This window comes from Delphinus delphis, chromosome 12 (assembly GCF_949987515.2).
Source record: "Delphinus delphis chromosome 12, mDelDel1.2, whole genome shotgun sequence".
Classification (NCBI taxonomy): domain Eukaryota; kingdom Metazoa; phylum Chordata; class Mammalia; order Artiodactyla; family Delphinidae; genus Delphinus; species Delphinus delphis.
Window position 1 is genome coordinate 15692917 of NC_082694.2, and position 27801 is coordinate 15720717.

Here is a 27801-nt window from a genome sequence, read left to right on the forward strand (position 1 = left end):
CTGCATACACAGGTACGCCCACCCTCACCTGCACCCTGACACTTTCCCTCATAGGCAAATTGATCATTTCCAGATCAAAAAGAAAGAATTGTAAATACCTCACCCTAAAGGTGGATTTAGACCACATCTTTTGCACTTTGCAATCCAAGTAATATCTTAGAACAGTTTTTCTAAAACATTTTCCATAGAAGACTTTTTCCTTGGGATATTTATAGTTGTTAGATGAAACTTGACCATTCCAAGGACAATTATAATTGGGAGACAAGGTTAATGAAGGTTAAACAATCTTGTTAAAAGCTATCTGATTTCTGGAAACCTTTAATATGTCACTGTATATTACTAATTGCCAAGAGGGAAGTATAATTTGCATAGTTTCTCAAACATATTTGCACAAAATATCCTTTTTTCACAGAATGTATCAAAAGACTAATATTATGAGGCACATATTTTTAATTATATTAGGGAGTCCTAAAACAAGGGTACAAATACAGTTCTTTTATTTCTATAGGTACCATATTATACGGTATGAAAGTGTAAATGTAATACCACAACCCTACTACCAGCTATGACATCTTTGGGTAACTGACCCTAGTGTGCGCTATTTCCTCCACGAATATGTGAGCTGAAAGGTAAGCCATGGTGCCAGTATCTCTGGACCTCTTTTAAAAATTCTTAACATTGAAGGACTTGATATTTATATTTTATCTAAAATTATAGTAATAGTCATATAGCTATTTAGATATAGTTATTCCTAACAATCCTTCGGATCTCTACGTGAGTGTAAAAGAGAACAAGAGTGATTTATGCATTCATTTATTCAACAAGCTTTGATGCACTCTTACTAATATCAAGACTTTGTGCCATAGTTTGTGGAGCCTCTGTCTTTAGAAAGTTTATAAGTTTTCAGAATAAATTATACCAGTACATAAATAACTAAAAATATAGGAAATTAGTCATAAGCCTTATTTTTTAACATACACATAAAAATAGGATTTTAGAGGAGGATAGAGGTTTACTCTCTTTTATCTCTCTTTTTTCTTTTTTTTGGCCATGCCACGTGGCACGCGGGATCTTAGTTCCCTGACCAAGGGTGAACCGATGCCCCCTGCAGTGGAAGTGCAGAGTCTTAACCACTGGTCCACCAGGGAAGTCCCTGTCTTTTTATTTTTTTTAATTGAAGTATAGTTGTTTTACAATATTATATAAGTTACTGGTGTATGATATGGTGGTTCACAATTTTTAAAGGTTATACTTCACTTATAGTTATTATAAACTATACACTATATTCCCTATGTGGTACAATATATCCTTGTAACTTATTTTATACATAATAGTTTGTACCTCTTAGAGTTTTACTTTTCATGTGTATTTCCCATACAATGTATTTTAATTTGGGGGAGTTTTTGCATTTTATTGAAATCACAGAGTATATATTCTTCTGTGACTTACTTTCTTTCACTCAAGTGTATGTTTCTGAGACCCATCTATGTTGCTGTGCACACCTACAGTTCACTCATTTTTATTGATAAACCGTGTTCCAGGGCTTCCCTGGTGACACAGTGGTTAAGAATCTGCCTGCCAATGCAAGGGACACGGGTTCAAGCCCTGGTCAGGGAAGATCCCACATGCCGCAGAGCAAGCCCGTGCACCCCAACTACTGAGCCTGTGCTCTAGAGCCCGCAAGCCACAACTACTGAAGCCCATGTGCCACAACTACTGAAGCCCACATGCCTAGAGCCTGTGCTCCGCAACAAGAGAGGCCACTGCAATGAGAAGCCCACACACCACAACGAAGAGTAGCCCGCGCTCGCTGCAACTAGAGAAAGCCCACGTGCAGCAACGAAGACCCAACACAGCCAAAAATAAAAAAAAGAATAAGTCAGCCTTATTGTATTATCCAGCAATTCCAGTACTAGGTGTATACCCAAGAGAATTAAAAACATATGTCCAGGGGAGGGAAGGGATGAATTGGGAGACTGGGATTGACAAATACACGCTACTATATATAAAATAGGTAACTAATAAGGACCTACGGTATAGCACAGGGAACTCTTCTCAGTACTCTGTAATGACCTATATGGGAAAAGAATCGCAAAAAGAGTGTATAAGGACTTCCCTGGTGGTCCAGTGGTTATGACTCCGTGCTTCCACTGCAGAGGGCGCAGGTTCGATCCCTGGTTAGGGAACTAAGATACCGCATTCTGCAAGGCGTGGCCAAAAAATAGAAATAAAATAAAATAAAAAAGAGTGGCTATATGTATAACTGATACACTTTGCTGTACAACAGAAACTAACACAACATTGTAAATCAACTGTACTCTAATAAAAATTAAAAAAAAACATATGTCCACTCAAAAACTTGTACACAAATGTTCATAGCAATGTTTTCATAATACCCAGAAGGTGGAAACAACCCAAATGTCCATCAGCCGATGAATGGATAAGCTAAATGTGGTATATTAATACAATGAAATATTATTTGGCCATAAAAGGATATATGCTACAATGTGGGGGAAGTTTGAAATGCTAAGTGAAAGTAGCCAGTTACAAAGGACTACTTATTATATAATTCCACTTATATGAAATGTCCAGAATAGGCATATCTATAGAGACAAAGTAGATTGGAGGTTGCCAGGAGCTAGGAGGACAGAGGTATGCGGGTGACTGCTAATTGATTTGGGGTTTCTTTTTGGGGTGATGAAAATAGATAGTGATGGTTGCACAACTCCGTGAATATACTAAAAACCACTGAGTTATACAGTCTTGAAGTACAGAGTTATACTTTTAAAGGGTAGATTTAATGACAAGTGAATTATATCTTAATAAAAAAGAGAGAGTGGGAACCTATAAAATCCTCCACAACTTTAGCTTTAAACCTAGAGAGTCAAAATAAAAGATTTTAACTTATGCATCAGTTTGATTACAATAGTAAATTACTCGAAACAATAGAAATGTCCACCAATAGAGGTTGGGTTAAAAAATATGATATATCATGCCAATAGAATGCAATGTAACTACTTAAATAATGTGGGAGAAATATATTTAATGCCATAAAAACATTTTTGTGATATATGACATGAAGAACACAGATTGCAGAATAGTATGTATATTGTCATCTCATTTTGTAAGGAAAAATTGTGCATGAATCTGTCTGGCAGTATAAATATCACAATGTTAAAAATGGGGCCAAAAAAAAAAATCAAGTGTGTCTCCTGAATGGTGGAACCTCTCCAGTCCCCTTCCCTTACTCTGCTCATAGATCTTAAGTGGCCCTCACATCCCCTCAAAGGAGAGACACGGAAGCAAAAAGCAGACGAAAAACATACATCAGAAGGGGATTACTTATAAGTCAGAAAGAGAAAGACAGATACCATATGGTATAACTTATATGTGGAATCTAAAATGACACAAATGAACCTATCTACGATATAGAAACAGACTCACAGACATAGGAAACAGACTTGTGCTTGCCAAGGGGGAGGAGGGATGGGGAAGGGATGGACTTGGGAGTTTGGGGTTAGTACAATAGATGCAAACTATTATATATAGAATGGATAAAAAACAAGGTCTTACTGTATCACACAGGGAACTATATTCAATATCCTGGGATAAACCATAATGGGAAAGAATATCAAAAAGAATGTATATATGTGTATAACTGAGTCACTTTGCTGTACAGTGGAAATTAACACAACATTGTAAATCAGCTATACTTCAATTAAAAATAAATACATTTTAAAAAAGGAAAAAAGGGAGATTACTTCAGGAAACAGAGTCCAACGAATAAGTCTCCATGACCTCAAAGAATGGGAGATGAAATGGTTTCTGTTTGACACGAGAGCTCAAGGAAAGATGCAAGAGTGCAAGGAAGAGATTCTAAGGAGACAGAAGGAGATGCAAAGCAGGCTGGCCTAGTTTTGAAAGAAAGGAAGAAGAAGAAAAAAAAAAAACCCAGCAACATCACAGGGATAACTATATATTAGGAGCAATATAAACTGGAATAAATAGAACTGAAAATGGTTTTCTGAATGAATACAATTGAGAACACAAATGAAAACAAAATGAAACAGAGAAAAGCCTTGTAAAAATATTTAGAGGAAAGATTATTAAAATGGAAGACATGTACAAAGAAGTCAAATATAGATACAAAGGTTAAAATTAAAAAGACACACATTCCTAAGGTAGAAAACACAATAAATAGAATAGAATAGGTATTCACAGATGTTATAGAAGAAAAATTTTCTGAAATAAAGATTTGAATCTACAGATTAAAAGGACAGACCATATCCTAGGAAAAAACTGAGTCAGATGGATCATAACAAGGATTGCTCGTTTTTCCTCCAGTATTCATTCTCCCTTCTTCCATAATTGTAGAATGGTCATCGAGAATTAAGACTATATTTCCCAGTATTCCTTGCAGTTAGATCAGGTCATATGACCAAGTTCTGTCCAATGGGATGTGAGCAAAAGATTAATATTTGCACTTCTGGGTATATCCTTAAAGGAAATGATATTCCCTTATCTCTTTTTCCCTTTCTGTTGGCTAGAATATTCATCTTGGTGTATGTGGGCAAGGAAAGGACAACACTCTAGGAATGGTAGAGCACCAAAACAGAAAGAGTCTGAATTCCTGGCAGTTTCATTAAAGCATTGCTGCTGTATCAGTTTATATCATTAAATGAGAAACAAGTACAGTCTGTCTTAAAGCCACTGTTATTTTGGGTTTCTGTCTGAATTTATATCCTAAATAATACACTGATTAAGGTATATATTGATGAAGTTGCTGAATTTCAGAGATAAAGTATCTTAAGAGTGTCCAAGTAGAAGAAGCAAGTCATGTACAAAGAGTAAGATCAGTATCCTTAGGCTTCCCCTAAAGCAACACTCAAAGTCAGAAGACAAAGGAGCAATGTCTCGAAAGACGTGAGAGGAAGAATGACACAAGAATTTTTACCCAATTTGCCCTTTAAGTATAAAGACACAGGCCCTTTGAAGCATGCAAGAATCCATGAGACGGATATGAAAAAAAGACTACTTGATGACAAAATGAAGGGTTGACTCCAAAAATAGAAATGGAAAAGTCATGGTAAAAGAACAATAAGAAGGACCAGATCCACTTAAATACAGAACCGATCAGACAGCTTTGGGAATTGTGGTAAAAGGATGGGATGTAAATATCATTAATCTTTCCTATGTGAAAATGATACAACCAAAAAAATTAAAAGGAGGAGGCAAGGGGAGAGGAAATGGGAGAAAATACGTGTGTTGATTTCCTCGTGTGGTCTTGGCTGGAAGTCAATCAATATTGTCTAAAATTGAAATGTTGTTTTTAAAAATGACTCAAAAATCTTAATGTTGTCCTTTTTTAAGAAAAAGGACTATTTTTAGGAAGCTGTATATCTTGGTGTCAAGAAATATTTTCTGAAGTTCAAGAATTCCTTCAAGTTTTTTCTCCTGATAAACATTAGACTTTGTTTAAAAGAAAAATGTGATCCCATTTTTTGTGATGCTATCGTGGGTATTTCCATTCTCCGTATAACTATTTCTGTTTCTCACCTACACACAAAAGAACAAACACACACTTGCTTTCATTCTCATTCTTATCCGTATGTTTGTATACAGAAACATCTGGAAGGATGGTCCCTAACTGTCAGTAGCAAATTGTCTCTGAGTGATGGAATTGGGATCAAATTTTTTTTGGTTTTACTCTTCTTCTTGCAAGTTTTGCATGCTTCGAATTTTTATAATACAGTAAAAGTTCAATAATCAAGCATAGATCAGACTTAGAAAATGTCAGTTATTAGATCTTCCGGATTATGAGGTTTTCTGGGTGTCAGTCTGTTGCTATTCCAAGGTATCATTTCACAAATATATTTGTAATGTACTTCATTAATCTGTTCTTTGCCTTAAGCATATCATGATTTAAGTAACCCATATACTAAAATAGTACATTCTAGTTCAATTATAAATATAATTGGCTATTAATGGCTGAATGGAATTCAACCGGATGAATTTGCTTGGCAAATTCTCTATGGGAAGACAAGAAGTTCATTTCTAATTTTTTGCTAATATAAACAGTTTGCTTACATCCTAAGTTATTTCTTTGAGTTAGATTTCTAGAAGAATCAGTGGGTCAAGGGAATGTATATTCCCAAGGTGTTTTATATTTATTGCCAAGTTGCCGTCCAGAAAGGCCTAGCTAGTTACACATTCCCACCTACAGTTCCGAAAGAAAGTTTTCCCTCTCCACACCCTCACTATCACAGAAAGTTATTCCAGGCCAGATGAACTTTGAACTTTCCTCTCAGGTGCCTGGAGGAAACGTCCGCACTAACTAAAGATGTAGATTATTATATATGCCCCTAGAGACTGGCTGCCGGGCGTGGGGGTGGGGGTGGGGTTGGGCATTGGATCTTCTAAAGAACCCTCAGTACAGCCCAGCGTCCAGGTGACTACCCTGTAATGGACAGGTCTAACCCTGATTCCCATGTTTGTTTGCCATTCATCAATGATTTTCTCTAGACTTTGCTTCTTAAAGTTGCCTCCTCATGATGCATGTTTGTTCCTAACCCCACACTGTATTTAAATTGCTCAGTTAATTTGTACCCCTCCCTGCAAGACATGAGTTCCATGAGGGCAGGAAGTCTTGCCCACCTGTGAATTCCCAGCACAGAGAAGAGTACCAGGCATGTGGTAGCACCTTGTTTTTTAAAGAAGGTAGAAGAGACTGAGAATCAGAAGCTCCTGAGGGGTTAACTAGACACCTGAGACTCCTCTGGTTGTCTCTGCTTTTTCCTCATTCTCCACATCCAACCTGCGATAAGTCAACTTTGGTCTCTCTAAACCATTCCCTCCTTCCCATCCCCATGTGCTCTCCTGACTAGTTCAGGCCCTTAATGCAGATCACTTGAACAATTAGCTTGCCCCTTAGTCGGTCACTTTGCTTCCCATGTCCCCCACACACACCACTTTTGGTTCATTATTTCTCTCATTCCATTGTTCTTTTTTGAACATAGGATCTGATCCCGTGATATCCCTGCTTATAAACCTCCAGGGCTTCCTATTCCCTCCAGAATGACCAACCTTCATTCTATGGAGTTTGGGGGACCTGTTTTCACCTTATTTTGGCCTAATCTTCTATCAGGACTCTGACAACCCTATTTTAAAGACATACAAGAAGAATCCAAATTACCCCCCAGAGAATCCATCTGTTTTAATGTTTCTCTTTGTGCATGCTCCTTCCTGCACACGGAATGCTTTCTCTTTGCTCTGTATTTCTATTCTGTTTAAGGGCCAGCTCAACTGATACCTTCTCTATGAATCTTCCCTGTCTCTCTAGACAGAGCTCATTGCTACCTCATTTCTCTTCCCGCATTTCTTTGTTTACATCTTTAGAAAATGTTCTTTTCTAATGGTATAATAATCCAGTTGATTATTAGGGTCTTCCCCAAATCTGTGAGTTCCTTAAGGACAAGGACTGCATCGTCTTCCTCTTTAGTTCTTTGGGCCGGAAGCACCTTCCACATAATGAGTGTTTGTAGCAGAAATTGCAAGGTGCCTACCTCAGCATTCCTTCACGATCCAGCTGAAACACTCCCATATTCCTTTGTAGCTGGGTGTGTTCACGTCATTAAGTTCAGCACATTAAAATGTAAGTGGAAGTATTAGATGACGTTTCCTGGAAGTCTCCTTAAAATAGAAAGGAAATACCCTTCTTTTCATCTTTACTTCTACCTGGAATGTGGTAGCTGTAGCTTGAACGGCCGTATTGAACAATAAGGGATCTTGGGCCCTTGATGACCAGAAAGGCGCCAGACTAACCCTGGTTTCCCAACTTCAGACTTCCTTTACCCTCAAAAAAAAAAAAAAAATACTGTTATTAGCTTTTTTTCTGTTATATGCAGCCAAATATAATCCAGAATGATCAGTAGTGAATAAATATTTTTCGAATATGGAGTAACTCCAAAATTATGTGATTTCTATTTTGTCCCAACAAACTTGGAACAAAATTTAGCACTTCATTCCATCAATTTATCATCACAGGTCCTTTGTATTTCTGATGTATCTGTGCGGAGGAAGGTGATCTCCGCGTCTTACTCTTCCGCCATCTTGAAGCTCCTCCCATCATCACCGGTCCTTTGAAACAGTCATTTCTCTGACCTTTTTACTTGAGTTTTGGTCTGTAGTTTTTAATTGTCTTTGCCTATATTTTATTAATTTTGTAAATTTGATTCCAATTTGTCTAAGATGTAGGTGAGATAAAACTTATAAATAAATCAACTTGCAATTTGAAGTGTGGACAATTCAAGCTGAAAGTCCAAGATGGGGGAGCAGGGGAATTCCCTGGCGGTCCAGTGGTTAGGACTCCTCGCTTTCACTGCCGTGGCCTGGGTTCAATCCCTGGTCGGGGAACTAAGATCCCGCTAGGCATGTGGAACCACCAAAACAAAACAAACAAACAAAAAACAAGATCAGGGAGCAGTAGAATCACACCTAAATACAAGAAACTCCAAGTTCCTTTCTCCCCCAGCCCCTCCCCCAGGAATTTCCTGGCAGGTTCCCTCCATTCATTGTTTCCCAACATCTTTCACTGTGATACAATATAGACTAGGGCACTCACCCCCAAAGGAAATTTAGTTTTGGTAAATGGGTGTGACAGATACTGGTAGGAAGGCTGAGCAGGGGAGAGAGGACGTGAAGGAAGTTGACTGTTTGTTTGTTTTTAATATTCATTTATTTAGGTTGCTCCGAGTCCTAGTTGTGGCACGCAGGATCTTTGTTGTGGCACACGAGACCTTTTAGTTACGGCATGCGGGCTTCTTGGTTGTGGCATGCATGCAGGATCTGGTTCCCTGACCAGGGATCGAGCCCGGGCCCCTTGCATTGGGAGCTCAGAGTCTTACCCACTGGACCACCAGGGAAGTCCCTAAAGTTGACTGTTAAAAAGTGTACAAATCCAAGAAGAGGAGCTTGTTATAGGAATGGGGAGCTTGAGACCCAATGATGGGAAGTGACTAGCCAGAGGTCACATGGCTAACAGTTTAGCTATGATTTTTTCAGTTTCAAGCAATAGAAGAGAACTCTGACGACCTTAAGCAAAAGCAGAGAATTCAATAGAATCGATTGGTGTTGCTCTTGGAACCCATGAAAGAGTTCTAGGCACTGTGTATTGACTTCTCACTACGGAGGGTGAGAACTGACTGCCACCCTTCCCCCCTTCACCCTACCCTCTCAATCATCCCAACAGAATAGGTTCCCTTTACTGCACAATTCTATTATCCCCAGAGTTACTAAATGCCTTGTTTTTCATTTGCTTGGTTTTCAGTGTAGTTATTGCTAATTCAATCCCAAACTCCCGATTCCTACCAGCGTGGTATAAATCTCCCAGTGTGTCCATATGTAATGCGTGTTCCATCAGTTTCATCCTCTTGAAGAAATTTCTCCTAGTGCCTTTGACTTGATCCAGTCTGTATGGGCTGGCTGCTCTTTCAGCCTGCTGTATAGGATGGTCTTGGGGCCTCACTCGGCCATCATCCTGGGGATGTCTTGATTGCACACATATTTAAGAGTGGGGCACAGAGAAGCTAACTGGAAGCCTCATGTGCGTAATAGCGGGGACAGGTCAACTGGTGACTTCACTGTAGAGTGATCTGGTGAGGCCGATTCATTGGGAAACCTCTCACAGTACCCATAGGTCTTTCTTGGCTTGCTCAGATTTCCCAGAAAAGTTTCTCCCAGTCTCTTGCCCAGAGGGAATAAGTCTGACTGCCAGCTCTCGTTGCAAAATTGGGGAGAGGGGCTTCCCTGGCGGTCCAGTGGTTAAGACTCTGCGCTTCCACTGCAGGGGACGTGGGTTCTATCCTGGTCAGGGAACTAAGATCCCACATGCTGCATGGCCAGGCCAAAAGAAAAAAGAAAAATGGTGGAAGAGAGATGGTCTCCTCATTTAGTATGTAGAATGTCCCTCCTTAAACCTCCTGTCTCCCATGTGACACCTATGTCCTCAACAGTGACTGAGGTCTCCCAGTCCAGAAAACCTGTTTTACCCTTTCCTAGTGGAAGTCTTAGTATCTTCTGCTGGGGTAGGAGGAGGGACGGGAACTCACTAAGGACTGTTGGGGGGGGGGGGGTTGGTGGTCTGATTGCTTCTTCAATAGACATTTAATCAGCTCTCCCGTTTTTAAGACCACCTTACTTTGAGTGAGTGGTACCTGGCGCCTCCAATCTCAGGCTTTTTGGGGATTGTCTCTTGGCTTTTCCCACAGCCAGTTTGGGACTCAGCTTTCTCAGGTCTTCTGATTCAGTTATCATTCAACCATCTGCTCTCCAGCTTCCAAAATTCTGTTGCTATGTCTCCTTTCATGTTCCCTGTGTCCTTGTTCCTTCATACCATTTTACAAATTCCTCCACTGCCGTTTTAGTGGATTTCAGGAGGGAAATATTAATTGATTTCTGCCGACTTTTGGTTGTTTTAAATTTATGTAAAGAAATACATTTGATTCTCTCAAACCTTATCTCAAAAACCCTGGGGAACTAAGCATCAGTCAGGTGCCCCTTCTAGACCAACTAATTTTGCCAAGGAGAGCAGAGCACCACGATTGGCCTGGGAGTAGACCCTTGTCCCAACCAGGACCAATAATGTGGCAGGAGGCAGAGTCATGTTTTAGTAACATGGCAACTCCCACAGTTATGGAGATGGGCAAGGAGAGTCCCTAAGAAAGGGGCTCGAGACACATAGTTCTTTAGGCTCTACTTACAGATAGAAAATAATAGGTTGAAATCTGGGGATCTTTCTATTTCCCCCATCTTGTTGGTCAGTCATGAAGGCAGAAGTCAGAGGGAGAGGACAGGAGAGAAAAAGCCCCTCACATCTCCTGAGGTAGGAGCTGAGTGTCCACAGGAAACTTGTGATTCTCTGCTGCTGCTGGATTCGATGAGGGAGAAGTTAGTTTATGCACACAAGCTGCAGCAGGCAGAGGGACACTGGGGAGGTCTCTGAGAGGGCCCTGAAAAGGAAGGCCAAGGGAGAAACACTGACTTGAGTAAGAAGGCCAAGATGCATTATTTGTCCCCCACCCCTTGTGCCCGAACTTGGTTCTCTCTTACACACTAGCTGTGCAACACCAGTCCCTGCAAAGTGGTCATCAAGACTTTCCAGAAGTCTTTCCGGGTGGCTCACAAAGACTTGGGAATCCACGGGCTCCTCTCTGGCATGAGGACTGTCCTGAGTCCCCCACCAGGTATCTTCTGGGACCACTAGGCTCTGGGAGATGCTGGCGCTTTGTGATGCTAACACAGCAGAATGTTCTATTGCAGGATGAGGAAAAACCTAGTTCATCCCTACTGTGTGATGTTCACTGGAGGGCCCTAAAGCTACTTATGGCCACACAAATTTGAAAAATAAAAAGTTTTTTCTATTTTTGTATTTCTAGTCTGAGACACACTGTGCCCCTCTCCTCCCTTGACCAGAGTTTTTTTTTAGTGGGCCAAGATGGTCATGAGTTAGTAACTTAGTGGTATTTTGGGATGAGAGTTTTCCCAGAAGTCTGCTCAATCACTCAGGCAAATGAGCTGCCAGAGACACTCATGCATATCCCAGTCCCAGTTTATGCTCCAAATTATGTTATCCGGGTCTCAACATGTTCAATGTGTTTTTGGTGTGTGTTGATTAACGTTAGGGAAAACCAACTAAGGGGGAAACCAGCTCCGCATCTCTGACTCCTCTGTGATTAAAAGTGGACGAGGCTCACTACATGTGTGTTTAAGGACAGTCCTTTAAAAACTAGGGCTAGGGGGCTTCCCTGGTGGTGCAGTGGTTAAGAATCCGATAGCCAATGCAGGGGACACGGGGTCAAGCCCTGGTCTGGGAAGATCCCACATGCCGAGGAGCAACTAAGCCCGTGCACCACAACTACTGAGCCTGCACTCTAGAACCCTTGAGCCGCAGCTACCGGAGCCCATGCTCCACAATAAGAGAAGCCACCGCAATGAGAAGCCCACACACCGCAAAGAAGAGTAGCCCCCGCTCGCCGCAACTAGAGAAAGCCCGTGGGCAGCAATGAAAACCCAACACAGCCAAAAATAAATTAAAAAAAAAAAACTAGGACTAGGACTGCTTTTAGTTGCAGTAACAGAATACCCAACTAGTGGGGCTTAACCCAGGGGTGAGCAAACTATGGTCTGCAGGCCAAATCTAGACTTCACCTATTTTTGTAGAGTGCAAGAGCTAAGAATGGTTTTTAAATTTTTAAATTATTGAGCAAAAGTCAAAAGAAGAGTAAGACTTTGTGACATGTTAAGATTTTATGAAATCCAAATTTCAGTGTCCCTAATAAAGTCTTATTGGAACACATCCATGCTCATTCCTTTACATGTTGTCTATCACCGTGTTCATGCTATAACAGTCAAGTTGAGTTGTTGTGAGAGACAATGTATGGGCTGCAAAGCTTAAAATACTTATTATCTGGCCCTCAAAGAGGATGCTTATTCCTGGCTTAACCAGAAAAAATATCTGTTATTTATACAAGAAATCTGAACATGGACATTTCCAAGATTTACTTCAGTAGTTCCACAAAGTCCAGGTGCTGAGTTGGTATCTCTAAAATTGTCATGGTCTTCTCCTCATAGTCACAACGGGGCTCCATTAGCTCCAAGCATCACATAAGATATCATATCCAAAGGCAGGAAACAAGGGAACAAAGGGGAGGCAGAGAAGGGCCTCATTAGCATGCTTCTTAAATTTATCAGAGAATTTTTCCCAAATTCCCCTAAAAAGGCTTCCTCTCAATCTCATTGGCCAGCACTAAGTCATTAGGTCACATGAACTCCCAGCTGCAATGAAAGTGGGTAAGGCCACTGTATAGCTATGAGTGACTCCCATGTACTCGAGCTATGGCTATGGCCAGGTGGTGGAGTAGTGGCAGTGGTGTGACAGCCAGTTGTGCATATCTCTTCCCTACTCTGCATTTTGAAGTTGGTTGAAATTGACCATGGTGGGAGTATTTATACCACAGAAATTGGCAAACACTGTAAATCAAGCAGTTTTATCAGCACATCACTGACTAGGGATGTTTTTTATTTTGCTTATGCTTTTCTAAGTTTTCTACAATGAACATGAAGTTTATAATCAGGAAAAAAAAGTTTGCTTTTAAAACAAAAGAGCCTTACCTTATATGATATTAAAAAAATTAACTGAAAATGGATGAAAGACCTAAATGTAAAAGCTGAAACTATAAGACTCTTAGAAGAAAACATAGGGTAAAAGCTTCATGGTGTTGGATTTGATAATGATTGCTTAGATGTAACAGCAAATACACAGACAACAAAAGTAAAGTATATATAAATTAGACTACACCAACATTTAAAATTTCTGTTTATTAAAGACACAGTCAACAGAATGAAAAAGCAACCCATGGAATGGGAGAAAATATTTGCAAATCAGATATCTGATAAAGGGTTGATATCCAGTATATAAAGAACTACAGAGAAGCAAGAAGAACGATAATCTTGCAGTCTGTGGAACAAAAACCACGTTCACAGAAAGACAGACAAGATGAAAAGGCAGAGGGCTATGTACCACATGAAGGAACAAGATAAAACCCCAGAAAAACAACTAAATGAAGTGGAGATAGGCAACCTTCCAGAAAAAGAATTCAGAATAATGATAGTGAAGATGATCCAGGACCTCGGAAAAAGAATGGAGGCAAAGATTGAGAAGATGCAAGAAATGTTTAACAAAGACCTAGAAAAATTAAAGAACAAACAAACAGAGATGAACAATACAATAACTGAAATGAAAACTACACTAGAAGGAATCAATAGCAGAATAACTGAGGCAGAATAACGGATAAATGACCTGGAAGGAATTCACTGCTGTGGAACAGAAAAAGAAAAAAGAATGAAAAGAATGAAGACAGGGCTTCCCTGGTGGCGCAGTGGTTGAGAGTTCGCCTGCCGATTCAGGGTACATGGGTTCGTGCCCCGGTCTGGGAGGATCCCACATGCTGCGGAGTGGTTGGACCCACGAGCCATGGCCGCTGGACCTGCGCATCCAGAGCCTGTGCTCTGCAGCGGGAGAGGCCACAGCAGTGAAAGGCCTGTGTACTGCAAAAAAAAAAGAATGAAGACAGCCTAAGAGACATCTGGGACAACATTAAACGCAACAACATTTGCATTATAGGGGTCCCAGAAGGAGAAGAGAGAGAGAAAGGACCTGAGAAAATATTTGAAGAGATTATAGTTGAAAACTTCCCTAACATGGGAAGAAAATAGCCATCCAAGTCCAGGAAGCACAGAGAGTCGCATACAGGATAAACCCAAGGAGAACCACGCCAAGACATGTTGTAATCAAATTGGCAAAAATTAAAGACAAAGAAAAATTATGAAAAGCAGCAAGGGAAAAACAACAAAGAGCATACAAGGGAACTCCCATAAGGTTAACAGCTGATTTCTCAGCAGAAACTCTACAAGCCAGAATGGAATGGCACGATATACTGAAAGTGATGAAAGGGAAGAATCTGCAACCAAGATTACTCTACCCAGCAAGGATCTCATTCAGATTCGATGGAGAAATCAAAAGCTTTACAGACAGGCAAAAGCTAAGAGAATTCAGCACCACCAAACCAGCTCTACAACAAATGCTAAAGGGACTTCTCTAAGTGGGAAACACAAGAGAAGAAAAGGACCTACGAAAACAAACCCCAAACAATTAAGAAAATGATCATAGGAACATACATACCGATAATTACCCTAAACGTGAATGGATTAAATGCTCCAACCAAAAGACACAGGCTTGCTGAATGGATACAAAAACAAGACCCATATATATGCTGTCTACAAGAGACCCACTTCAGACCTAGGGACACATTCAGACTGAAAGTGAGGGAATGGCAAAAGATATTCCATGCAAATGGAAATCAAAAGAAAGGTGGAGTTGCAATACTCATAGCAGATAAAATAGACTTTAAAACAAAGACTATTACAAGAGACAAAGAAGGACACTAATAATGATCAAGGAATCAATCCAAGAAGATACAACTGTAAATATTTATGCACCCAACATAGGAGCACCTCAATATATAAGGCAAATGCTAACAGCCATAAAAGGGGAAATGACAGTAACACAAACATAGTAGGGGACTTTAATACCCCACTTTCACCAATGGATAGATCATCCAAAATGAAAATAAATAAGAAAACACAAACTTTAAATGATACATAAAACAAGATGGACTTAATTGATATTTATAGGACATTCCATCCAAAAACAAAAGAATACACTTCCTTCTCAAGTGCTCATGGAACACTCTCCAGGACAGATCATATCTTGGATCACAAATCAAGCCTTGGTAACTTCAAGAAAATTAAAATCGTATGAAGTATCTTTTCCGACCACAATGCTATGAGATTAGATATCAATTACAGGAAAAAAATCTGTAAAAAATACAAACACATGGAGGCTAAACAATGCACTACTTAATAACCAAGAGATCACTGAGGAAATCAAAGAGGAAATTTAAAAATACCTAGATGTAAATGACAATGAACACACGATGACCCAAAACCTATGAGATGCAGCAAAAGCAGTTGTAAGAGGGAGGTTTACAGCAATACAATCCTACCTTAAGAAACAAGAAACATCTCAAATAAACAACCTAACCTTACACCTAAAGCAATCAGAGAAAGAAGAACAAAATAACCCAAAAGTTAGCAGAAGGAAAGAAATCATAAAGATCAGATCAGAAATAAATCAAAAAAAATAAAGGAAACGATAGCAAAGATGAATAAAACTAAAAGCTGTTTCTATGAGAAGATAAACAAAATTGATAAACCATTAGCCAGACTCATCAAGATAAAGAGGGAGAGGACACAAATCGATAAAATTAGAAATGAAAAAGAAGTTACAACAGACACTGCAGAAATACAAAGCATCCTAAGAGACTACTACAACCAACTCTATGCCAATAAAATGGACAGCCTGGAAGAAATGGACAAATTCTTACAAAGGTATAACCTTCCAAGTCTGAACCAGGAAGAAATAGAAAATATGAACAGACCAATCACAGGTAATGAAATTGAAACTGTGATTAAAAATCTTCCAACAAGGGCTTCCCTGGTGGCGCAGTGGTTGAGAGTCCGCCTGCCAATGCAGGGGACACGGGTTCGTGCCCCAGTCTGGGAAGATCCCATGTGCCGCGGAGCGGCTGGGCCCGTGAGCCATGGCTGCTGAGCCTGTGCATCCGGAGCCTGTGCTCCGCAACGGGAGAGGCCACAACAGTGAGAGGCCTGCGTACTGCAAAAAAAAAAAAAAAACAACTTCCAACAAACAAAAGTCCAGGACCAGATGTCTTCACAGGTGAATTCTATCAAACATTTAGATAAGAGCTAACACCTATCCTTCTCAAACTCTTCCAAAAAATTGTGGAGGAAGGAACACTTCCAAACTCATTCTATGAGGCCACCATAACCCTGATACCAAAGCCAAAGACACTACAAAAAAAGAAAATTACAGACCAATACCACTGTTGAATATAGATGCAAAAATCCTCAACAAAATACCAGCAAACAGAGTCCAACAACACATTAAAAGGATCATACACCATGATCAGGTGGGATTTATCCCAGGGATGCAAGGATTCTTCAATATACACAAATCAATCCATGTGATACACCATATTAACAAATTGAAGAAGAAAAACCATATGATCATCTCAATAGATGCAGAAAAAGCTTTTGACAAAATTCAACACCGATTTATGATAAAAACTCTCCGGAAAGTGGGCATAGAGGGAACCTACCTCAACATAATGAAGGTTTGTCATATATGACAAACCCACAGCAAACATCATTCTCAATGGTGAAAAACTGAAAGCATTTCCTCTAAGATCAGGAACAAGACAAGGATGTCCACTCTCGCCACTATTATTCAACATAGTTTTGGAAGTCCTAGCCACGGCAATCAGAGAAGAAAAAGAAATAAAAGGAATACAAATTGGAAAAGAAGAAGTAAAACTGTCATTGTTTGCAGATGACATGATACTATACATAGAGAATCCTAAAGATGCCACCAGAAAACTACTAGAGCTAATCAATGAATTCGCTAAAGTTGCAGGATACAAAATGAATGCACAGAAATCTCTTGCATTCCTGTACACTAATGATGAGAAATCTGAAAGAGAAATTAAGGAAACACTCCCATTTACCATTGCAACAAAAAGAATAAAATACCTGGGAATAAACCTACCTAGGGAGACAAAAAGACCTGTATGCAGAAAACTATAAGACACTGATGAAAGAAATTATAGATAATACCAACAGATGGGGAGATATACCATGTTCTAGGATTGGAAGAATCGCTATTGTGAAAATGACTATGCTACCCAAAGCAATGTACAGATTCAGTGCAATCTCTATCAAATTACCAATGGCATTTTTTATGGAACTAGAACAAAAAAATCTTAAAATTTGTATGGAGACACAAAAGACCCCAAATAGCCAAAGCAGTCTTGAGGGAGAAAAACAGAGCTGGGGAAATCAGGCTCCCTGACTTCAGGCTATACTATAAAGCTACAGTAATCAAGACAATATGGTACTGGCACAAACACAGAAACATAAATCAATGGAACAAGATAGAAAGCCCAGAAATAAGCCCACGCACATATGGTCAAGTAATCTATGACAAAGGAGGCAAGGATATACAATGGAGAAAAGACAGTCTCTTCAATAAGTGGTGCTGGGAAAACTGGACAGCTACATGTAAAAGAATGAAATTAGAACACTCCCTAACACCATACACAAAAATAAACTGAAAATGGATTAGAGACCTAAATGTAAGACTGGACACTATAAAACTCTTAGAGGAAAACATAGGAAGAACACTCTCTGACATAAATCACAGCAAGATCTTTTTTGATCCACCTCCTAGAGTAATGGAAATAAAAACAAAAATAAACAAATGGGGCCTAATGAAACTTCAAAGCTTTTGCACAGCAAAGGAAACCATAAACAAGACGAAAAGACAACCCTCAGAATGGGAGAAAACATTTGCAAATGAATCAATGGACAAAGGATTAATCTCCAAAATATATAAACAGCTCATGCAGCTCAATATTAAAAAAACAAACAACCCAATCCAAAAATGGGCAGAAGACCCAAATAGATATTTCTCCAAAGAAGACATACAGATGGCCAAGAAGCACATGAAAAGCTGCTCAACATCACTAACTATTAGAGAAATGCAAATCAAAACTACAATGAGATATCACCTCACACCAGTTAGAAAGGGCATCATCAGAAAATCTACACACAACAAATGCTGGAGAGGGTGTGGAGAAAAGGGAACCCTCTTTCACTGTTGGTGGGAATGTAAATTGATACAACCACTATGGAGAACAGTATGGAGGTTCCTTAAAAAACTAAAAATAGAATTACCATATGATCCAGCAATCCCACTACTGGGCATATACCCAGAGAAAACCATAATTCAAAAAGACACATGCACCCCAATGTTCATTGCAGCACTATTTACAATAGCCGGGTCATGGAAGTAACCTAAGTGCCCATCGACAGACGAATGGATAAAGAAGTTGTGGTACATATGTACAATGGAATAGTAGTCATAAAAAGGAACAAAATTGGGTCGTTTGTAGAGACGTGGATGGATCTGGAGACTGTCATACAGAGTGAAGTAAGTCAGAAATAGAAAAACAAATACCGTTTATTAACGCATATATGTGGAACCTAGAAAAAGGGTACAGATGAACCAGTTTGCAGGGCTGAAAATGAGACACAGATGTAGAGAACAAACGTATGGACACCAAGCGGGGAAAGCAGCGGGGGGTGGGGTGGTGGTGTGATGAATTGGGAGATTGGGATTGACATGTATACTCTGATGTGTATAAAATTGATGACTAATAAGAACCTGCTGTATAAAAAAATAAATAAAATTCAATTCAAAAATTAAAAAAAAAACCCTACAATTTGAGAAAAAAATAGAACCAACAACTCCATTAAAAAATGGACCTAGGGGGCTTCCCTGGTGGCGCAGTGGTTGAGAGTCCGCCTGCCGATGCAGCGGACGCGGGTTCGTGCCCCGGTCCGGGAAAATCCCACATGCCGCGGAGCGGCTGGGCCCGTGAGCCATGGCCGCTGAGCCTGCGCGTCCGGAGCCTGTGCTCCGCAACGGGAGAGGCCACAACAGTGAGAGGCCCGCGTACCTCAAAAAATAAATAAATAAATAAATAAAAATTTAAAAATGGACCTAGGACTTGAATAAACCATTTCTTCAAAGGCGATATACAAATGACCAATAAACACATGAAAAGGTGCTCAATATCACTGGGGATGTGATTAGGGAAATGCAGACCAAAACCACAGTGAGATACCACTTCATAGCCATTAGGATGGCTACTATTAAAACAAAACAAAACAGGAATTCCCTGGTGGTCCAGTGGTTAGGGCTCCGCACTTTCACTGCCAAGATCCCACGTTTGATCTCTGGTCAGGGAACTAAGATCCCACATGCCTCGCAGTATGGCCAAAAATAAATAAATAAATAAATATTAAAATGAAATAAAACAAAACAAAGTAAGTGTCGTTGAGGGTGTGGAGAAATTGGAATCCCTGTATGCTGTTGATGGGAATATAAAATAGTGCATCCACTATAAAAAGCAGTATGTGGTTCCTCAAATTATTTAAAATAGAATTAGCATATGATACAGCAATTCCACTTCTGGGTATATATCCAAAAGAATTGAAAGCAGAGTCTTGAAAAGATATCTGTGCATCCATGTTCATAGCAGCATTGTTCACAAGAGTCAAAAGATGGAAGCAACCCAAGTGTCCGCTGATGGATAAACAAAATATGATGTGTTCATGCCTGCAATGGAATATTACTCAACCTTACAATGGAGGGAAATTCTGACACATGCTACAACATGGATGAATCCTGAAGACATTATGCTAAGTGATATAAGCCCGTTACACAAATGTATGATTCCATGTATATGAGGTTCCTGGAGTAGTCAAATTCATAGAGACAGAGAAGAATGGTGGTTGCCAGGGACTGGGGGGAGGGGAGAAAGGGGAGCTGTTGTTCAATGGGTACTGAATTTCAGTTTTGCAAGATGAAAAGAGTTCTGGAAATTAGTTGCATAACAATGTGAATGCACTTAACACTACGGAAGTGTACACTTTAAAAACGGCTAAGATGGTAAATTTTATGTTACATGTATTTCACCACAATTAAAAATAAATTTTTTTTTCTGGAGATAGTGTCTAGAGGCATTTAGAAGGGTCTGGCATTTGACATATAGGCTATCCTACAAAACTATTACTCCTGGTAATAGAATTGTTTACCTTTATACCAAAAAGGTTAGGAAAGCACCAAATCTGCCAGTGACATGTGCCCAGGCTGACTTCGAGAAGTTCATGCTCTGAGACCTAAACTTCTTTTGAGGTTGCCTAAAATGAAAAAGTGTGTCAGCAGGGCTTACAGTGGTTTCAAGTCTGACAGTTTCAAGCGTGCTTTCCTTACCGAGGAGCAGAAAATTGGGGAAGTGTTGAAGGACAGAGCACAAGCACAGTTAGTAAGCTAAATTTTAAAAAGTAAAGCTCTTTTGAATATTTTTTTTTTAATTTAAGGGTAATTTAAGGTTGAGGTGGGAGGTGGAGTTAAAGGAAAAATATTCTGAGTCCGGGTGAATCCGGACTCTAAGACAGATTGACTTGAGAAGCAGCTGAAGACATCAGCTGGTAACTCAGGCTGGACAGTAAAGCCCCTGCAGGCCAGGAGCTGGATTTCTGGCTCTTCGGGTTAGAAACAGCAGCAAAGACAGTCCTGCCTGCTTCGAATTAGGGAGATCCTTTATCACACAATAAAGCATGCCAGGTTAGAGTGACCAAATTATGGTACATTTTAAATGTTCACCTGTAACTAGTACTTTAACATAAGAGATACAATCAAATATAATTTTATGGTTCACAGAATTTTAATGAAATATGAATCCGTTGTGCAGCAAGTCCAGTCAGTAAGCCACACATTTAAATCTGATAAATGTCTTTTTTTTCATTTCTCTCAGGGCTTCTCTGTGACTGTATATATAATCCTATTTGGAAATAACATCAAGAGTCTAAATTTGAGACCCATTATGAAAGTGAGGCCCAGACTAGCTGCCCTCCTGGCCGGGCGCCCTACACCCCACCCCATGATAGGCCAGCAGGGAAGCCACTGGGGATCTGAGGATCTGGCTAGAGTGATTCCTTCTCCTGGAAATTATTATTTGGCCATGCCACGAGGCTTGTGGGATCTCAGTTCCCTGACCAGGGAGCGAATCCATGCCCGCTATACTGGGAGCATGGAATCCTAACCACTGGACCGCCAGGGAATTCCCTCCTGAGAATTATTTTTGCTTCATGGGTGGACAGAGATGTTTCCAGATGTCTAATCCTCAGTCTTCTGCTCTTTTCTCTCTACACAGATTCAGCCATTACATCCATGTGGTTGGCTCCAAAGCCCCCCGCCCCGCCTGACCTTTCTGGTGACTCTAGACCCACACATCCACCTGCTTGAGGGAAAGTTCCACGTTGCTGTCAGACCAATGCTGGCCCCAGAGTTCAACGCTCCAAACTGACCTCATCGTTCTTCCAGGCTTGAAACCTAGGATCTATTTTCCACTCCTGCCTCTCCCTTGGCACAGTTAATCCCCACAGCGGAGTCACCCGCTGCTGCTAGTGGCTTTCACACTCGTCACATTGTAAATAGCTGTGAGACGCAGTGGGTATGTGACCTGTCACACAGACCAGGCAGAATGGGTCCCCACCTGGAAGAGGCTGGCGTCGGTATAGAAGTCCATTACAAACATCAAAAGTGGTGTGTGGGGCTTCCCTGGTGGCGCAGTGGTTGAGAGTCCGCCTGCCGATGCAGGGGACACGGGTTCGTGCCCCGGTCTGGGAGGATCCCACGTGCCTCGGAGCGGCTAGGCCCGTGGGCCATGGCCGCTGGGCCTGCGCGTCTGGAGCCTGTGCTCCGCGATGGGAGAGGCCGCAACAGTGAGAGGTCCGCGTACCGCTAAAAAAAAAAAAAAAATGGTGTGTGGTGCTTCCCTGGTGGCGCAGTGGTTAAGAACCTGCCTGCCAATGCAGGGGACACGGGTTCGATCTCTGGTCCGGGAAGATCCCACATGCTGCGGAGCAACTAAGCCCATGCACCACAACTACTGAGCCTGCGCTCTAGAGCCCACGAGCCACAACTGCTGGAGCCCGTGCGCCTAGAACCTGCGCTCTGCACCAAGAGAAGCCACCGCAATGAGAAGTCCATGCACCACAACGAAGAGTAGCTCCCGCTCGCCACAACTAGAGAAAGCCTGTGCGCAGCAACGAAGACCCAACACAGCCAAAAAATAATAATAAATAAATAAAAGTGGTGTGTGACGGGGCGGGGGACAAGGGGGTGAGGGCAGGGGAGATGGGAGGAGGCAGAGATATGGTCAAGGTCTATGTCAGATCACCAGGGTAAGAGGGGTCAACAAGCAGGGCAAGCATAAGAATTGATGTCGTGAGCCAGGAGCAGACCTGGGGCTCATAGGACAGAGCATGGGAGCTCTCACTGGTTTATAGGGATGGAGTTTGCTTTGGGGGGTCAGAGGTGGGTTCCCCTTGGAGAGGCCCAGGCCTGCATTTTCTCAGCTGTGTTGTGGCCCTGGGCTCGTGGAACCATGTACACCTATCAATTCCCTCCTTTCCATCCTCCTGACCACACCCCAGCCCAGAGGGATTCCTTACTTGCCTGAAAGTTGGGAACGATCTGGTCTCTCTGCCTGGCATCAGACCATTATGCATTGCAGCCTCTGGAGAAGGAGCAACCAACACCCACTGCACACCCGCTGAGGCCTTTTGTGTGTTTTATCACATTCATCCCGGCAGCAAGACATGATGGTGACATCTGACATTTGTTCCCTACCTCTGGTTTGTGTTTTATTTTCACAAACACGAACTCATTTGACCCTGTGGCAACCCAGTGAAGTGGTCAGAGCCCTATTTGGTGGATGAGAAAACTGGAGCCAGAGGGATTAAACTGACCACCCAAAGGCACCCAGGTCCTTGTTACTCAAAGTATAGTCCATCAGTATCACCTGGGGGCTTGTTAGAAACACAGGATCTTGGGCCCACCCAGGCCACAAAACCAGAATCAGCATTTTAACAGGAGCCACCCCCCGCCCGACCCGCCAGGGATTCGCTGGCCTGAGCAGTTGCTGGAGGAGAAACCAGCCTTACACGGCTAAGTCCACTCCAGTCCACAATGTTTGACACAAATACCCGAAGGTTACATGCAACTCTCTGGGTCAAGCTTGGCCACCGGCTGGGAGTGAAATTGACCAAGTCAGGGATTGGATGGTGGGAGAAGAGGGGAAGAGGGAAGTCAAGCTGAGGGGCATTTGTGGAGGTTCTGCTGGGTGCCTGTGGCTATGGTTCCAGGCACACATGGCAAGGAGGCCCCGGAGCTGAGTGCAGCTGGGGAGCGAGACACAGGAGCCCATCAGAGAAGATTGCAACCCAGCACACAGGGGTGAGCTAAGTGGTGCGGCCGCATGGTTAGTGCTGGAGAAAGTGCCGGTCCGTCGGGAGTGGAGGGTCTTCCTGAGCAGAGGCAGAAGGAAGGCAGGAGGAGGCAAGTAGGCCTGGAGTGTGGTGGGCCCTTCAGACCAGGTGAGGGAGTGCAAGTTCGGTCTGGTGGGCAGTGTCTTTGGAGGGTCTTGGCCTGAGAGTGTCTTACTCACTTCTGTACCTTCTGTTACCCTTGCCAGTCTCCCCTTCTCAGGGAAACTTCTGTGTTTACCATCCCTCTTAGGACCTTGCAGCTGGTAGAACTGCTCCCTGCCAATTCTCAGCATCCGAATTTACATCCACCAGGTCCCCTTCCCTCTTTCTGAGTCTCGAGAAGACCACCACTTGTTACCCAGTCACTCAGCCACTCACCTTGGGAGTGATCCCTGACTCCTCCCTTTCTTATGACGTCCACATTCAGTTTGATTGCCTCTGCTCTGAATTATCTCTGATAAGAACCCTTTATCCAAGAAGATGTGACACATATATACAATGGAATATTACGCAGCCATAAAAAGAAACAAAATTGAGTTATTTGTAGTGAGGTGGATGGACCTAGAGTCTGTCATACAGAGTGAAGTAAATCAGAAAGAGAAAAACAAATACCGTACGCTAATGCATATATATGGAATCTAAAAAAAAAAAAAAAAGGTTCTGATGAACCTAGGGGCAGGACAGGAATAAAGACGCAGACATAGGGAAAGAACTTGAGGACACGGGGAGGGGGAAGGGTAAGATGGGATAAGTGAGAGAGTGGCATGGACCTATATACACTACCAAATGTAAAATAGATAGCTAGTGGGAAACAGCCGCATAGCACAGGAGATCAGCTCGGTGCTTTGTGTCCACCTCGAGGGGTGGGATAGGGAGGGTGGGAGGGAGACACAAGAGGGAGGGATATAGGGATATATGTATACGTATAGCTGATTCACTTTGTTATATAGCAGCAACTAACACACAATTGTAAAGCAATTATACTCCAATAAAGGTGTTTAAAAAAAAAAAAAAAGAACCCTTTATCCATAAAGGGTTTCCTTACCTCCAGTATCCTCACTCCACACACAGGAGTCTTGGAGGTTTCCTTTGATGAGCCCAAATTCTGCAGCCTCAGCTATTGTTCATAGCTCTCCACACCTTCCTCCCACCTGACTCTACCTCTCACTTTCCCCAGGGTTCCTGTTGAGACAGCCACCGGCCTGGGGAGACCTCCTGTCTTTGTGTCTTCTATCCAAAGCCTGCCTCTCTTTCTATGCCTATTACATGCCTTCACTTCTTTTATGTTGGGCTTAGAACCAGGGATTTGTGGTGAGTGGCCTCAATGTTCATGATGATTTCTGTTATGCACAAATGTCCTAGAAAAGACTGGAATAAAGTAGCAACATGGCAACCACATGGTCTCTGGATTCTGGACAATTGGTACCTTTTTTTTTCTACTTTAAAAAATATTTTCTAGGCTGGGCATGTATTATGCCATAAATATACAAAGAACATAAACTTTATTACGTTTTCGAAAGAATGGATTGCAGCTAGGGAAAGGCTGAAGGGCAGGATACGGTTCAGGAAGGTGGTGGTTGGACGAATCCGGGTGATTGGCTTTGGTAGAAAGTTCAGTAGTTACATTTGTGGTTAATTCAGACTTGGACTCCAGACCCAGCCTTGCCCCAACCCCTACTCTGTGACCTTGGGCAAATGATTTAACCCTCTGAGTCTGTACATTTGCTAGTTGACCTTGGGCAACTAATTTACCCTCTCTAAGCCTGACTCATTCAACAGCTTTAATAACTGTGGAACTCTTGTGCCAGGCGCTGTTCTAGATGCTGGAGTCACAGTACACAGTGCAAATTCTCCTCCTTCATGGAGTTTTATATTCTAGAGGAGAGAGGCGGGTAATAAACAACCAAGAAATACGTAATATTTTATTTTTATATGTGTACACACACACACACACACACACACACACGATATGCCAGGTGGTGATAAGTGCTATAAAAAAAAAAATACAGGGGCTTCCCTGGTGGCACAGTGGTTGAGAATCTGCCTGCTAATGCAGGGGACACGGGTTCGAGCCCTGGTCTGGGAAGATCCCACATGCCGCGGAACAGCTAGGCCCGTGTACCACAACTACTGAGCCTGCGCGTCTGGAGCCTGTGCTCCGCAACAAGAGAGGCCGCGACAGTGAGAGGCCCGCGCATCGTGATGAAGAGTGGCCCCCGCTTGCCACAACTAGAGAAAGCCCTCGCACAGAAATGAAGACCCAACACAGCAAAAATAAATTAATTAATTTTAAAAAATATACAAAAAGGAGGGATCTAAAATGTGGACTGTGGGAGAGTTGGCCATCTTAATTCAGGTGGTCTGGGAGGGCTCACTGAGGAGGTGACATCTGAGCGGAGACCAGAAGGAAATGAGAGAGCCAGCTCCGTGAGTGCTGCGGCGAGAGAATTCCAGGCCAAAAGGACAGCAGTGCACAGGCCTCAGGGCAGGAGCAGGCTGGGGTGTCTGAGGAGCAGCAAGAAGGCCAGCGTGGCGTGAGCAGAGAGGGGGAGGGGCAGGAGGCAAAAGCAGGGAGGTGGCAGTGAGCCAGATGACATGGAGCCTGGTAGGCCGTGGTCAAGACATCAGTGGGTAGGAATGTGGCAGCAGGGGCAAGTGGATGTATTGTGGAGGTACAGCCAGGGGGATTTACTGATATATTGACTGTGGAGTGTGAGTAAAAGAAACACATCAAGGGGGCTTCCCTGGTGGCGCAGTGGTTAAGAATCTGCCTGCCAACGCAGGGGACACTGGTTCAAGCCCTGGTCTGGGAAGATCCCACATGCCGCGGAGCAGCTAAGCCCGTGAGCCACAACTACTGAGCCTGCGCATCTGGAGCCTGTGCTCCGCAACAGGAGAGGCCGCGACAGTGAGAGGCCCGCGCACCGTAATCAAGAGGGGCCCCCACTCGCCGCAACTGGAGAAAGCCCTCGCACAGAAACGAAGACCCAACACAGCCAAAAAATAAATAAATAAATTTATTTTTTTAAAAAAAGAAACACATCAAGTCTTAAACTGGTTTTGGTCTGAGCACAAGAAGAATGAAGGTGCCACGTAGCCGTTTTCTGAGCTAGAGAAGGCTGCAGCAGGAGCAGGTTCGGTGGGGAATAGAAGTTTGTTTTTGGAGATTATATTGGCCACGTCTGTCATGGTCATGGCTATGACATCCAGGTCAAGGTCTTGAGTAGGCCGTTGGGTGTTCAAGCCTAGAGTTCAAGGGACAGGCCAGGGCTAAAGATATAAATTTAGGAGCTGTCAGCATAGAGGGATGAACCTTAAATCTCTGGATGAGGTCATCTGGGTGTGAATAAGGACAGAGATGGGTAGAAGAACTGAGTACTGGGCCCTCCAATGTTTAGATGTCAGGAAGGTGAACAGGAACCAGAAAAATATACAGAGAAGGAGGGGCCAGTGATACAGATGGGAAACCATGAAAGAGTGAAGGCCCAGAGGCCAAGTGAGAGCATGTTCACTAGCTGTGAACCCTTGTGATGTAGTTGCTCATATATATATATATATATTTTTTTTGCGGTACGCGGACCTCTCATCGCTGTGGCCTCTCCCGTTGCGGAGCACAGGCTCCGGATGCGCAGGCTCAGCGGCCATGGCTCACGGGCCCAGCCGCTCCGCGGCATGTGGGATCTTCCCGGACCGGGGCACGAACCCGTGTCCCCTGCATCGGCAGGCGGACTCGCAACCACTGCGCCACCAGGGAAGCCCAGATGAGTCCTTTTGTGAGTACATTGATTTTTAGGTGGAGCCTCCAGATTCCTTCTCTGTGACCCCTGACCTGCCATACCTTGGATTCACCATTTCCTCGCCCATGATTAGGAATCCCCTCTCTGATTCCAGCCCCCTTACCTCCACCTGTCTATCTCCCTCCAGCAGCATGGCCTTCCAATCCTTTTAAGTCAGCAGCCCCTCTGGTCCACGGGCCTCTCTGCCACCCCGTCTCCCAGGAGTCCTTCACTCCGCTGGTGTCCTCACATCCACCCTAGAGCTGAGCCTGAGTTCACAGAATAGCCGTGGCAGATACTGTCTGTTCTCTGAAATAAATAAAGTCTCCCCTTGTTCCTGCTGCATCACTCAACAGGCACAGCTCATACCTTCTGAAGCCACTGTCCCTTCTTTTACCCCTCTTTCTGAGCACTGAATCCCTCTGGGCAC

At 42.5% G+C, this 27801-nt stretch overlaps 1 long non-coding RNA gene across 1 annotated transcript in view; it reads left to right on the forward strand.

The window, feature by feature from the left end:
* LOC138414232 (uncharacterized) overlaps positions 1–24984 on the forward strand; it is a 42101-nt gene extending 17117 nt beyond the window's left edge. The window contains exons 2-3 of the long non-coding RNA XR_011246677.1: positions 21477–22420; positions 24773–24984. This is a non-coding gene — a long non-coding RNA (uncharacterized lncRNA). The remainder of the gene's footprint in view (positions 1–21476; positions 22421–24772) is intronic.
* Positions 24985–27801: the final 2817 nt, after the last annotated feature.